Raw genomic sequence first — 15057 nt, 5'->3', positions numbered from 1 at the left:
AAAGGTGTGATGAGGAGTGATTTAAGGATCCCTCAGAAGATTCTCACCTACCCCCAAATATATTCCCCTGAAACACATATTGTTGGCTTAAAACACTGGCTGCTTTAGACATCAAAGGGATGGGATGCAGTTTTGTTTTTCTTCTTCTTCTTCTTCTTTTTCTTCTTCTTCTTCTTCTTTTTTTTTGCAATTGAATATTACTTTTAACAAAGAAGAAAGAAAAGAATTGCAATAGTTGGGATTTATCTGAGCTCTATTTAACTGAATACTGACTCTGACACCCCAGTAAAGAGAACTCAAAAGTGACAGCTGGTTTCCTCACAGTTAACCAGCTCAAAGTCCCCTCAGTCCACACCAGTTCACAAATTGTCCATACCAGGATCAACACCAGGCCAAAAAAAATCCCTTTCTGTCCTATGCAGTGTCTAAAACCTCTGCCCCTTAAGTGGGATTAAAAATAAGAAGGTTGGTTTTATTTATTTTATCATTGTGATGCTGAATAGTGATGCAAGGCCTCATGTTTCATAGTCCCTCTATCCTCCACCAACACACAACACCATGAACAGCACTCCTCTGGAGAACAGTGCTACTTCTTGACTTCAGAGCCCACTTGTACCCAAGTGTAAGCATGAAATAAGTTACTCCCACATGTCCAAACATAACCATAATGGCTGGAAAACTATTAAGATAATTTACATTTCTTAGACCTATGAAGCTGTAAATTGATCTTTTTTTTTTTCAACACAAGATCCTATCCTAGTAATCTATTTGCTTTCCTTTTAGCTCTTGGGTGTGATCAACAGATACCTGGAGATCTAGCTAACATGTTATGTTCTTGTGAAAAATGTTAAGTGTCTATAAGGCAATATTCATGTTTAAACGTCATTAATGTCATTATAGTTTGACCAGAGTGCCAGTCAACCAGTTGGAGTGCAGTGATTGTTTATGGAGTGAATGAATGACCTGAAACCTTAAAAGTGATTCTCTAAAACAATAGGACCAGACTTTGAAAGGATTTTGGTGAACTCTGGGAACTTTGATATCAGTTGTTGAAACCATAGATTCATGCAAAAACAGATTTCAGAGTTGCTGTTTTTGGAGTAAGAATGACAGACTAGGAGTTGGATAGATTGCGGCCACTGATTGATTAAGAAACCAAGTGAAAGGTGTCCAGCATTTTGTTCCCAGTTTCCTTTGTTCACTGAATGGTAATGCAGTGTCATTTGAAGAATTCCTTCAACTATATGAATATATTGTTTAATTTTCATTATTCCTTGCTTAGAATCAATCAGTTAATGACCCACATCTTCAGGTATTCAACTAAATAATAAAGGAGCAAAACCATATATTTACACATCCAGTTTTCTACTGCTTTATTCAATAACAATATTTTGTTTGTCTAATAGGGCTTCTTTTCAAACCCTGGAAGCAGGGTAGGGATGACTTGGTTTTGTGGGGATGGTGAGTGTGAAGGTAAAATAATGTAAGGTTTGGCTCTGTCTACTACTTTGGTAGATGCAATCTTTACTACTTAGTTAGATGCAATCTTTGTTCTGGTGTTTCCCACTCGATTGTCTGACATCTCTTCAATTTGAAGCCTTGGGTGCTATTCCTCACTTTTTCCAGTGACCCGGGCAGATGGAATTTTTTTAAGAGACATTGTTTTTATGTGAGGAAAGGCTCAATCTAGATTTTCTTCCCAGTAGATTTTTTTTTCTTCCAGGCCTGTGAGCTATTCTTTATATTGCCTACTCATAGAACTTCGTCCTCAGTGTTTTGAGTCAGGCTCATTGTGACCTATCTTAATCAATATTCATTGATTCCTATTATATTCCAGGTTTGGCATACCATTGTCAATGATAGAAACAAAGTATATGTGCGTGTGTGTTAAATACTGTTATCCATTTATTTTGGAAACATTTAATTATATCTTAGGTATAATTAAACATGGTCATAGTAGTGTTGTTTTATGGGTTGATAAACAAAGTTGTTGCTTCCCCTCCACCAAACTGTCCACTATCCTCCATCCCAAGTTACTGTTAGTTAAGTTTTATTCCTCCTCTGCTTGTTAATAAGTTTTGTAAACAAAGGACAAGGGTTAATCATTGTCTGGTACTGTCTGCTCCTATGTTTGTTGGTCTATATACCACAAATGAATGAGATCATGCTGTATTTGTCTTTCACTTTCTGACTTCATTTAACCATGTTGCAGTGAACTGAATAATTGCATTTTTAATTACAACCGCATAATATTCTCTTATTTATAAATATATTACAGCTTATCTATTCATTTGTCTGTCATTGGGCATTTAGGGATTTTTCATATCTTGACTATTATATATACTAAGTCCTGCAATAAACACAGGCATGCATATATATGTTTGAATTAATATTTTTGTGTTTTAGGTGGTCAATTTCAAGAAGTAGACTCACTGAGTTATAAAGTAACTCTGTTATTCTTTTCTTGGTGAATCTGCATATTGATTTTCATAGAGGTTGAAACGTATGGCATTTTTACCAACAGTGAATAATGGTTCCTTTTTGCCATATTCTTGCCAAACTGGTTGAGAAACAAACATTTTGTTGGTGTTGTTGTTTTTAGGATCAGTACAGCTATATTCAGGGTCACTCCTGGATTCTTCACTCAGTAATTGCTTCTGCTGGTGTTTGGGGGACCATATGGGATGCCAAGGATTGACTCCAGGTTAGTCGTGTGCAAGATAAGTGCCCTACCTGCTGTATTGTCACTCTTACCCCAAAACACAAAAATTTTAAAAATAATAATTCCTTTCTTTAAGAAGTCCATGGGTGAGGCAGTAGCACAGCAGGTACGGTGTTTCCCTTGCACGCAGCCAACCCGGGTTCGATACCTCTGCCCCTCTCAGACAGCCCAGCAAGCTACTGAGAGTATTCCACCCACATGGCAGAGCCTGGCAAGCTCTCTGTGGCATATTCAATATGCCAAAAACAGTAACATCAAGTTTCACTATGGAGACATTACTGGTGCCTGCTCCAGCAAATCGATGAACAACAGGAGGACAGTGCTATGGTGCTATAGTAAGAAGTCCATAGCCATAAATAGAGAACAAGATAAACATGCAATTATATTATAATGGGGAAGTATCTGAGTAGAAGTCTAAACAGAGAGTCACAATGATGAAGGGGGCAGACTTAATAGAAACAGTGACAGCTGAAGCGAAGGTTTTACATAGTTGCCTGGTGGTCCTGTGCTAAACCCATTGTCAGGACCTGAACACAGTTCATGGTTTCTATTCATTAATATGTTTAGTAATCATAGCACTACATTAATTTTTGTAATGTGTTACATAAATGTGTCATAGATTTATATAAACCATTTTTACTAGACTTTTGTGATAACTGCCAATTGGAATAGGCATCAACAGTCTTATTTTATTTTTGTAAAGTAAGACTCAGAAAAGATTTAACTTCCAGGTTACTCTCAGGAGAGATTTCAAGGACAATATTCACTAATTTATTTATAGATAAAATTCCTAAATTGGTCAAGTAGTATTTTTAGAAAGAGGATCATATAAACTACTTTAGGTTATTCTTTGATCTTAGTAGATCCAGGTGACCTGATCTTAAAGTCTGAGAGATCTTCACCGAACAACCCACCTCTTCAGACACAGGACCAAACTGCCTCTGTTCTACAGCATTCTCTCTTCAGCATGTGTGTTAGTAGGGGAACAGCCTGAATGCTGCAGAGTATTTTAATTTGGAGCAAGGGGAGAGGATAGACACTCGGGGAGGGCAGAGAGTAGAGAAAGCGAGCCAGGGCAGTATGCATGTGAAGCCAGGCTGGGGAATATTTCAGCCTTCAAAATCAGCTTTCCTCATCTCCTACCCTGACCAACCCAGTAGCCAGGCAGTGAGCCACTTGATTTAAATTATGTTCTCATCTCACTGAGTATAGGACACAATTCTCTTGTATTTTCTGATAAGGCTGATAATGAAGCGATCAGTCTATTGGATTCCCGAGTGGCAGTGAACTTGCATTTGCATAATGATATTATAGCGTCTGTCGAACCCGCTAGCAGTGATCCATCCATATGCGAGAAATATAGGTCAGCAAAGATGCAGCAGCAATGAGAGAGGCAGGGCTATTCACTTATTAGAGTAAGAAAGGTCTTCTCTATCCTTTAGCTCAGCATGACAGAAATAAATGTAATGGAATGGATCAGGGGATTCCATTGGCTTTTGAACAATCAAAGGAGATGCATCAATTCTGTCTCATGGTTTAAATTCAGTTCAAAGCCTGCTTAACCCTTTTGTTTCCATGGCAGAGTCTCCTTCCTTTGCTTCTATATCAAACTCAGAAATTCGTGTGCTCTGATAATATTAGACATCAGGATTCCTAATGGCCCCACTGGGTGGGAGTGGAAATAAGGAAATGAGCTATGTTTCACCCTATGTTTCTTGATCTTGCAGCTCAACGAGATTTCTATGAACACATGTTCTTCATTAGGGGCTGTTTAATCTAGTCATTGCCTTTTTAAAAATGACATTTATTATTATTATTATTATTGCTATTGGAAACTCATTTACCATAGATTTCCAGTGCCCCCTTTTCTACTTTGGCTCCAAATCTTACATGCAAGATAATACATATTACCTCTTTTATATGAATTGTACATTTGCCAATCACAAATACCTCGCCTTATTTTCCCCTGGTTAGCATGTACCTGCTAAATTAGGTTGGAAACATATATGGGAAGTCTTCTAAGAAACCATTAAAAGGAATTATATTTCTAGTACAATTGCAGAATTAACATCAAAGAGGCATTAGGATCTTAAGAAACTAATTTGGTCATCATAGAGTCAGACAATAGTACACCACATTTGTGGAAAACTGCAAGATACTTTATCCTTACAATTCTAAAAGTACACATTACTTCAATTAAAAACAGACTCTTACAGTTACATTAACTCATCTGCCATTTCCCATTGTTTTATTTAAATGCATATGCTCCTTTAGTGTGCCAAAAACTGTGATTATCTTCTTTTGGCTCAGTGGTTATTGACAAATGGAAATTGATTTTATATCATTGTGTTTTTATAGATGAAATGAGAGAAAATACAGTATTTATGATATATGATTTATTTATTCACACATTCCCTATCTTACAATCATCTTAAATTGTCATGTTAAATAACTCTGAAGAAAGTACACCATCAGTATGCACATGGAGAATGCACACGTACACACACACATCTTGATTGTGAGGACAGTTCAAGAAAAATAGAAAAAAAAATGTTAATGCCTGAGACTGACATCAGTGTAATGATTTGGCAGACAAATGATTTTGGGTATGTTGATTAGCACACATTTGATTTCAAAGGAAGAATGCTAACGTGTGTGTGTGCATGTGTGCACACACACACACACACACATACACTCTCACACATACAACCAAATAACCCCAACTCTTGTCTTAAGTTAGCAGGACTATTTAGCTTTCCTTAGTTCAGCTTGTGGCAAGGGAAGGAACTTGAGGGTTTGACCAGTTCCCAGGAACTCTGGAAGCTGGATTACTCAAAATGAAAGAGTTGGACAAGAATGGAATACAAAAGTTTGTTTCTCTTCTGGGTTAGACCTCAATCTTCTTTGTTCTTGATCTCTGATCTCTGGGCTCCCTTCCATCCTCTCCAGGCTCTGCAGTGCTTGCCAGTCTGGACCGTGGCCACAGACTGTAGTCAATAAAGAAAATGCCTGAATTTAAGAACATCCAAAGCCCAAACACAATAAATCTCTGCCACCAAAGAAGAAAAATTATATTTTCCTTTTTCTAACTATGAAAATTTTATGTTGCCTGCCCATCATACTGAATTATGAGATCATGCCTTGAAATTAAGCATTTTGGTAGGACCTGCAGCTATTGTTTCCATGGTAGTGGTCAAAGTATTTTTGCTGCCCTTAATTGCTGACCTGCGGTCCGGTTGGTGGTCATTATTGCTGTAGGGAGCATTTTGTGAAGCACTTGGTCAATGCAATTTTATATGTGCTGTTTTCATTTGGAACACAAAACAAGTCTCTCCATTCCTCCCTTGAAAAATCTTAAAGAACAATATGCATCATATTATCAAACACAATAACATTTGAAACTGTGATCATTGTTCTTTGAGTCTGATAGTTTTATTTTACAGAGCAAATGGAAAAAAAAGGGATTTGAATTATAGTGAAACCATCTGTTTATTGATTGCCTAAAAGGATTAACACTTGCCCCACAATTTTGGATGGAAGTGAAACTTGGAACTTCCTTGTTGTTATCTATTGTGTGTCAGAATTTTTGTAGCAACTTAAATGTCACCGTTTTTCTTGGAATAATATTCTTCTGGCATCATTTGGTGGCTTTATTTTAACTGATGTTTTTTATTTCTCATTTTGTATCCAATTTGTGACAATGTTTTTTTTTTTATTTAGCACATCAGAACTCTGTGGGAAATTATTTAGTTTATGAGACTTTTCTTATAAGACATGTTCAATTACTTTAATAGTAGAGCATGGAAGGAGAGAATGGATATCTGGGTTTTCACTAACCATTGTCTTGATATTTTACAAGATTGATGGCTTTTTTTTTCTTCAAAGAAATTGTTGCCCACTTCATACAATGACAGTTGAAGTCTGACTCCTCAAGGCTTAAAGAAATCCCCATGACCTCAAGACTGCTCCACCTCCTTCTTTATTTTTTTGCTGTTATGTTGATGTGGGTGTCACACACTAACATTGGACAAGAGTCTGTGATTGTTGTAGCAAGTTTAACTTAATCAAAATTCCACAACGCATACCTTCATGCTGCAAACTGCCCCATTTTTTACATTTTCATCTAAAATTTGGTAGTAGATAAAAAGTTTAAAAAAATTTTCAGAGTCAACTTCTAGAGAAGAAAATATAGTCTTTATTTGATGCTAAATAGTACTTTTTTAAACTTTTGAGTGTTCTTGGGATATGAATAAACTATTGAGAGTTTGAGGACAGCTTATAATAGCTATTGTGTCATTTAGTTTAGTGGTTTATTTTTAATGAGATTCCAAAGTATTTGCATGTATAAATACTGCTATGATTTTTTGGTGGTCTTTCTATTATGTATTTTTTAAATTAAAAAATTCTAAAACCAAGGAATTATAATGGAAAAATCTTATAAGAATAATTTTTCTTCAAAAATAAAAATTCGCCATAATACTTATAAAAACTGGGTAATAAGCTAAAAAAGAAAATATCTGGGCCTGATAGAAGTCAGCAAACATTTTCTCTAGCTTCTGTGGGTCAGGAGACAAAAGGTTATTATGTGTTTTTTCAAAATTAAATAAGATAGAAAATTTCCAAACATTTTAAAATGATTAAATAAAAGATAATGATGATAACTGAATACTTTTTACTTCAAAGGGGCATACTGTAGTAGGTTTGAGCCCAACAAAAAATATGTATGTCTAACACATAAAAAACCTAGGTGTCCATGAATATTACCTCAGTTGGAAATAGGGACTTTGAAGATATAGAATTGAGAATCTCAAGATGGCATCAACCTGTATTTAAGGTTAATTTTATGTTCAATAATTGGTTTCCTTATTGCTCAATGGGCATAGAAATTCAGACCTGGGAGAGATTGAACTAGATTAAAGTTCTGCTACAAACCAAGGAATGCTGGTTCCCACTAGAAGTTTAGAGGAAGCAAGGAAAAATTCTCTCCTATAAATTTTGGAGACAGTCAAGCTCCACAAACTTTGGTTTTGGAATTTTGACCTCTAGACTGTAAGAGCATGTTTCTGTTACTATAAACGAGACAACTTGTGATGGTTGTGACAGCCCTAGGACTCTGATATAAATTGATGAGAAGAATGGAAGGAGTTTTCTGGGGAGGAATAGCCTTTCACAGAATTGTTGTCCAAAGTTAATGACTCCAATATCAAATTATTTTTAAAAAATTCTATCCATTAAAATAATTATCAACTAGCAGTTCTTATTTAAAAAATAACAAACAAAAATTAGCCCCTGATTATTAATTTACCTGCTATAGATTGCTTATCCAATTCACTAATCTTGTTTCTATTCTTTGTTCAATTCTAAGTCATTCTCTATTTCCAAATTTAATCTCAGATTTCAGGTATTTCCACAAATGACCTTTTTTTTCTTGTGAAGGTTAAATATTACCTGGTTGGGAATGAAACAAAAATCTCTGATATTCAGAGATCATTAGAATATATTCTGAGAAAAAAATCTGGATTTCTAAGAAATGTATTTTATGTGAATTGGAATATAAACAGAAATGTGCTGAAAATTAATTGGCCTACAGTGGTGCCTGTCCGTATGGTAAAAACTGTTATCTCAAATCTTGATGGTCAATATCCATCTTTACCTTCAGATAATTTTCCTTATTCCTCCACAACTTTGGATGGTGTCACTGACTGCTCAGGATATTTTTCTTTTTTTTCTCTTTTTTCTTTCTTAAAATGTGTTAATCTAGTTCGTTTCATTTTATTTTTTATTATTTTATTTTATTTTTCAGGAAATTTCTTGCTTCTGAGTCAATCTGTTGAACAATCTGTTTTCCTAGCTAATCTGGGGGCCACCTGTAATTTGCTACAGCTTACTTGATAGCTATTACTATTGTTGACCAGAGTGTCCTGTCCTGAAATCTCGCACAATTCTTTTACCCTCAAATTATTTAATGGATTTATCAGTTGTCTTCTTGAATAACTAGTTTCCAGTTGAATAGACCAGTTTCCAGTTGTTTTGTAAAGTTCAGGATTTATTTTTACTATTCTTTCATTGAACATTCTATATTCATTCCCCCACTTAAAAGTGATTTAAGTAAGAAAATTACTTTCAACCTAATGTTAGTATATGGCTATTCTTAATATAGTTTAGGCAAATATTATTATATAAATTGAAATAATATCTTGTAAGTAATTCTGAAACAACTAATGCTTTAAAATTCTTTCAGGCAGATTACAAAGTTAGTCAATAAGTTTTATTCATTTTTATTTTTATTTTTATTATATTTATTTTTTTATTTATTTAATTTTGTGAAGCAAAATGCTTTTTATTGAATGAGACTTGCTCAGAAAGACTTGAGGGGAAATAAAGAGAGACTTCATATTCAAGAGAAAACACAATTTCTACAGAGTGAAAAAAAACAAGCAAAGTTACATAAAAGTAAGTGAGATACGTGTTCAAGGGAGACTATGAGCTCAAAGAGCAAGCCAGTTCTATCAATTAAAAAAATGTCTTTGATTTATTTTCCTTCTGATCTTCTGTTATCCTTTACGCAGGTTGTTTCTTCAACCCTTAATTTTCCTGGTTTGTAGTTTACTTAGATCTTATTTCTGCATATTAGTCATTCCACAAGTTATACCGAAAGTATCATGGGAGCTATTTTTTTCTTTAGCTTGAGGACTTTGGGCATTTTCACAGATAATTTATAAAGAACATCTGGAGCCAGATGTGTCCTTCTCAGAAACAAATCCTATGAAGGTTCCATTTCTTCCAGTTTTACCCGTGGTTCTGCAATTGGATTTCTTCAGCAGCACTTTATAGCTACAAAGGAAAATCTCATTCAATACAGTGAAGTGCAGAACAAATTCCCAACCAGCTAAGCAGATATTTGGTACTATGAGACCTCTGAAGAAATCAGTGAAAAGAATTTTTAGCCATCTGTAATCTTCTGTTAACAAAATTATCACCAGCAAATTTTAACTTGGGTTTGTTCCCAGAGGACATTTACTTTCTAAATACCTAGAGAGACAACTTCTCCTTCTCCTTCTCCTTCTCCTTCTCCTTCTCCTTCTCCTTCTCCTTCTCCTTCTCCTTCTCCTTCTCCTTATTTTCTCCCCTCCTCCTCCTCCTCCTCCTCCTCCTCCTCCTCCTCCTCCTCCTCCTCCTCCTCCTCCTCCTCGTCCTCCTCCTCCTCCTTCTCCTCCTCCTCCTTCTTCCACTTTTTGGGTCACACCTGGTGATGGTCAGGTATTACTCTTGGTTTGAACTTGAAATTACTCATGGTGATGCTTGGAGAGCCATATGGGATACTGGGGATGGAATCCGGGTAGGCCAGGTACAAGGCAAATTCCCCGCCCGCTCCTCTCTGGAAAGAAAGATGGCGGCCGCACGGGAGCCTTGTGGACAGCAGGTTTGAGCCGGGCTCGGCAGGAGCGGCGGGGACCTCATGGGAAGGGGGGCTTTGTGGGCCGTCCCCCACGCCCCACTGAGGTCTCCAGCTGCCCCCCACGAGCGGCTCTCCGGCACGGCCACGACTCCAGGGCACAGAAGCCAGTCTCTTAACTATCTAACTTTTAATAGAAATTCTTCCAGGGTCAATAAGTAAAATAGCAGAAATTCAAAACCACGCGGACGCTATAGCGTCCGCGCGACATCATTTTATTCTTAAACCAAGTTGTAGAAAGCAAATCATTTCACAACGTTGTTTCAGCATATCTGATTGTGGGGGGTGGGTCGTAAACTCTAAACAATAATTGTGCATCTTCTATCGAAACAATCTATCTAGTCAAAGTAGATAGAGTATTAACTAGAACTCATCTGCCTCACAAGAATTGGGAGGGGTGGGAGGTGGGGGTCTATTGGGGTTCGGGGTTAAAAATAAGTATTGGTAAAGGGAAATGTGTTTGATATTTACATGACTGAGACCTAAACCCGAAAGCTCTGTAACTTTTCCCACAGTGATTCAATAAATAAATAAATTAAAAAAACAAAAACAAAACAAACAAAAAAAAAAACAAGGCAAATTCCCTATCTGCTGTACTGTTTTGTACTATTTGACCCCAGAAAAACTTCTTGATATCTAAGTTAATAATATCCAGCCTATGGCCATTGTACATGTGACCCATTACTAGGTTTTTGGGTCACTTCTTACTATGGGAGACAAAGACTAATAAAGAACAATCTGACTTTCTTGAAAACAATTCCAATGTTTTGATGTTGATGTTGACCAATGTCTGATCCTCAAAAGGTTTTGTAAACACCATATTTCTTTTATTTATTGTATACCAATCTCTTAGTACTTATATTATTGTTAAATCTTCATATCCCCTTTTACTCCAAGTGGCATTTTTAATACTTTGCTGAGCTTAGGTACTCTCTTCTCAATAAATCTCTTGGCTCTTTATTTTGGATTTTATGACTTTATTCAAAGTGTACATGACTAACACAACACAAACAGAATTCACTCTTCCTATAAAGGTTACTAGCTTTGATTATACATCAATTATCTCTAAGAGGGTAAATGTGTTGTAGGCAATTTTAGACACCCAAACAGCTCACAATATCTGTGTATTTGAAATATGTGATGCAATATCTAGGAAGAAGAACTGTAAATAAGGTTTAGACTATTTTAAGAAAAGACATTATTTTATTTAGGATTAAAAACTAGATCGATCTTAAATCTAGAAAAATATAACTAGTAGGGCTATTTGTATTATAAATAGACAGGAAGAATAATTTTTCAGTTAAAAGGAATTGAATAAATAAATTTAAAAGACTTTCTGGAGTATAGCTTTGATCGTGGGATGGCAGCAGCAATCACATTTTTAATCACTGGGATAGGCTTTCTGGATTTTCTTTCTTAAGGATTTAAAAAGAGCAAAGAACACGTAGGAATGGCTGCTAGAAGAGACTAGGTGACAGGCAAGTTAGTAAGCTATGACTGGCTCACTCACAATCTAGAGATGATGCAATGTGTTGGTAATGCTTCATCAATGGGAGTACAAAGGCAGTTCAACTTTTCTCTGTTCAGAAATCCCAAAGTTTTAAATTTATTTATTTATTTATTTAATTTTTAAAAATTGAATCACAGTGAGACACACAGTTACAAAGTTGTTCGTGATTGGGTTTCAGTCATATAATGTTCCAACACCTCATCCCTTCACCAGTGTACATTTCCTACCATCAATGTCCTTAGTTTCCCTAACCCCCACCCCATACCACCTCTATGGTTCTCTCTCTCTCTCTTTCTCTCTCTCTCCCTCTTTCCTCCTCCTCTTTCTCCTCCTCCTCCTCTTTCTCCTCTCTCTCTCCCTCCCCTTTTGGGGGGATTATGTTATCAGGTGTATCCCTTAACCTACTTTCAACACTCAGTTCCTGTCCAAAGTGATCATTTCCAACTATTATTGTCATACCAGTCCCTAGTCTCTGCCCTAACTACCCTTCACACCGTGCCCCCCGCCCCACACACACTTGTGACAAGCTTCCAATCATTGTACTTGGTCAATGGATAATTTTATTTATTTAACTCATTGAATTTAATCTTAGATCAGCAATTTTGGGAATGTGGGGGTGGGGACACATGTTTTACCAACAATCCAATTTGGGGTCTCAAATATGCTACACATGTGCTCTACCATTCTGAGTTATTTCCCCTACCCAATACCTCAAGTTCATATTTTTCTTTTTTGAGGGGTTGAGGGCACACCCTGTAGTCCTGAGGGATTACCTAAGATGCTTTGAGGTGCTTAAGAACCAAGATTGACTGTGTTTAAGTACATTTGTCACTGTGCTATCTTGATATATTCCAACAAGTCTTTTTAAACTGAATTCTTATTTATGGGTTATATGTGTAAGTCACATATCAAAATAGACATGTATAGTCAATTAGAATATAGTGATAGATAAAGTGATGAGAATATTTCCATAGATTTGGAACAGTAATCAAAGGGCACAATTTTTTTTTCTTTTTGGGTCACACCCGGCGATGCTCAGAGATCAATTCTGGTTCTGAACTCAGGAATCCCTCCTGGTGGTGCTCAGGGAATTATATAAGATGCTGGGAATTGAACCTGGGTTGGCCAGGTGCAAGGCAAATGCCCTACCTTCTGTGCTATCACTCCAGCCCTTCAAAGGACACAATTTGAAGAGATCATTCATAGCTAGTGTTGGTGTTCTTAGCTTCTGTGAATCAAACACCTGAATTAGATATGGTGCATCCATTGCACCATGTAATTGATATACAATTCATTTTCAGGCCCCTTTATCACAGAATTGCTCTTTCATTTCTTGTGTAAGATTAATGATAACCAATGAGGTGAAAGCTCAAAAAGGAAAGCCGCCCCGACCAGGGCTCCGGCAGCCAAAGACCTCCAGGACCAGCCACCACCATGCTGAGACCACTCTCCGCACACATGAAGGTACTGGCAGAGGGACAAAGTCACGCGGGTTCCGGGGCCAAGATCTCCAAGCCAACCCAGATTTGGACCAAGCATCCATCCTCCACCCAGATCCTCCAAATTCCAGTAGGCGGGGGTCACACCCACCAACTGGCCCCCTGGCACCGTGTAATCCCATCAGCGGCCAAGACTCAGAGACTATAAAAACAAGATCTCTGAACCGCAAATGCGGCCGCGTGACATTTTATTATGACATCTTATTATCTCATTCCTACTTTGGACAAACTGGCAGGCTACCAAATGTAGCCTGCCCACACGGCAGAGTCTGGCAAACTCCCTGTGGCGTACCCAATATGCCAAATACCAGTAACAATGATGGGTCTCATTCTCCTAAAGAGCCTTGAATATAATCTCAGGGCTAGGATGAAGGAGACGTTACTGGGGTCTGCTCGAGGCAATAGACGACTAACAGGATGATTTGTGATTTGTGTGATTTTGTGAATGAGGTGAAGAAGCCCTGCCCAACAGGTATGAGTCTGAGAAAACATGACCAAACCAGTCTTATCTGGTGATATAGTCACTAATAATTTATGGACCCTACTGCTTTTTTGGCATTTATTAAATGCCTTTGAACTATTTTTGGAATAATGTAAAAATACATTTAATTATATACCTTTCCTTTCATAAGAAACATGAATTAAGGATAAGGCAGATTAACTTTCCTAAGCCACTAGAAACCCAGGAAATTGTGAGTAACACTTTGAGATCCTACATTAAAATATTTTCAATTAAATCTTCAAAATATTACCCTTCTGTGGAAGAAGTAAGCATATGGAATGGTTAAATTTCTCAATTAAAAGTAATATTCAAGAAAACTTTTTGCTAATTTATCAAATAAATTTAAATATGTACACATATTGTATAGGATCTGATATATAATAAGATAAATAATCTAATAAGATGAAGCAAACTGATGTGAAAGAAGTAAAACACCTTCCTATATGTAGATTTGGACATTTAGAGAAGCAGAATTAGAATGCAGGGACTCTTGATTTCTAGGTCTTTACTCTGGTCTACAGCTAGAGTTGACATTTAGACAAAGCAGTTTAGCTCTAGATCCCATTTCTGTATCCATCCTCACCCATTACCTCTGAATCTCAGACCTCTTTAACATCACTTATTACTTTCCTTTTGATTCTCAAATAGATCTTCAGTTTATAGTAGAAAAATTATCATCAGGCACATAAATTGAATTTGCCATAAAATATGTATAGTTACTGAAAAAGGTTTATGAAGTGGGACAAAAATCCCACCCCACATTTGCAATGTTTTCTTACTTGAAATTAAATTTTGTGATGGTCTAATGAACCTTGTATCAGTCCCTGGAGGAATTCCAAAACCAAATGACACATGTCATTACAACAAATCACTCTGGTTCAAATGCTAGACAAGTTCATCTCTTACCTGCATTGGAAAAACATTGCTACAAAATTTCTGGAAGAAAGGTAATTGAGATCTCTGAATAAGACTTATTTTAAGTTGAGTATTTTTTCTTTCATGCAAAAAAGATTAATTTTTTATTAAGTCCATATGGACTCATCTTGCATTTATACTTGAGAAATCCCCCTACATTTAGGATAGGCTGCCTCTACTGTATCATCAAATGAAATTAAAATGCCAGTTTGGGGACCAAAAACAACATACCAAGACAGTAGAATTATTCACTTCTGAAGGTTTCCAGTTCAGATGTTTTGCAAACTCATTTGCAGCTGGGTTAAAGCAGGTTACTCCACGTTTGTCTAATGAAACTCATGCTGAAAATCTCAGTTGGAAATTCAGGGAATCAGGGCCATTCATCAACCCTCATCATAATTATTTAATAAGCAACATTAAATGTTCAGTCAAGTCTTTAACTCATCAGTTCAG

The 15057-nt window shown here is 36.5% G+C and overlaps 1 pseudogene; it reads right to left on the bottom strand.

Annotated features, from left to right (window-relative positions):
• Positions 1-9235: 9235 nt before the first annotated feature.
• Positions 9236-11172, bottom strand: LOC130045234 (ribosome production factor 2 homolog; annotated as a pseudogene).
• Positions 11173-15057: the final 3885 nt, after the last annotated feature.

The sequence above is a fragment of the Sorex fumeus genome, unplaced genomic scaffold (assembly GCF_029834395.1).
Source record: "Sorex fumeus unplaced genomic scaffold, SorFum_2.1 ptg000128l, whole genome shotgun sequence".
Lineage (NCBI taxonomy): Eukaryota > Metazoa > Chordata > Mammalia > Eulipotyphla > Soricidae > Sorex > Sorex fumeus.
Note: the sequence above shows the minus strand (reverse complement) of the source record. Positions and strands in the feature narration are given on the sequence as shown.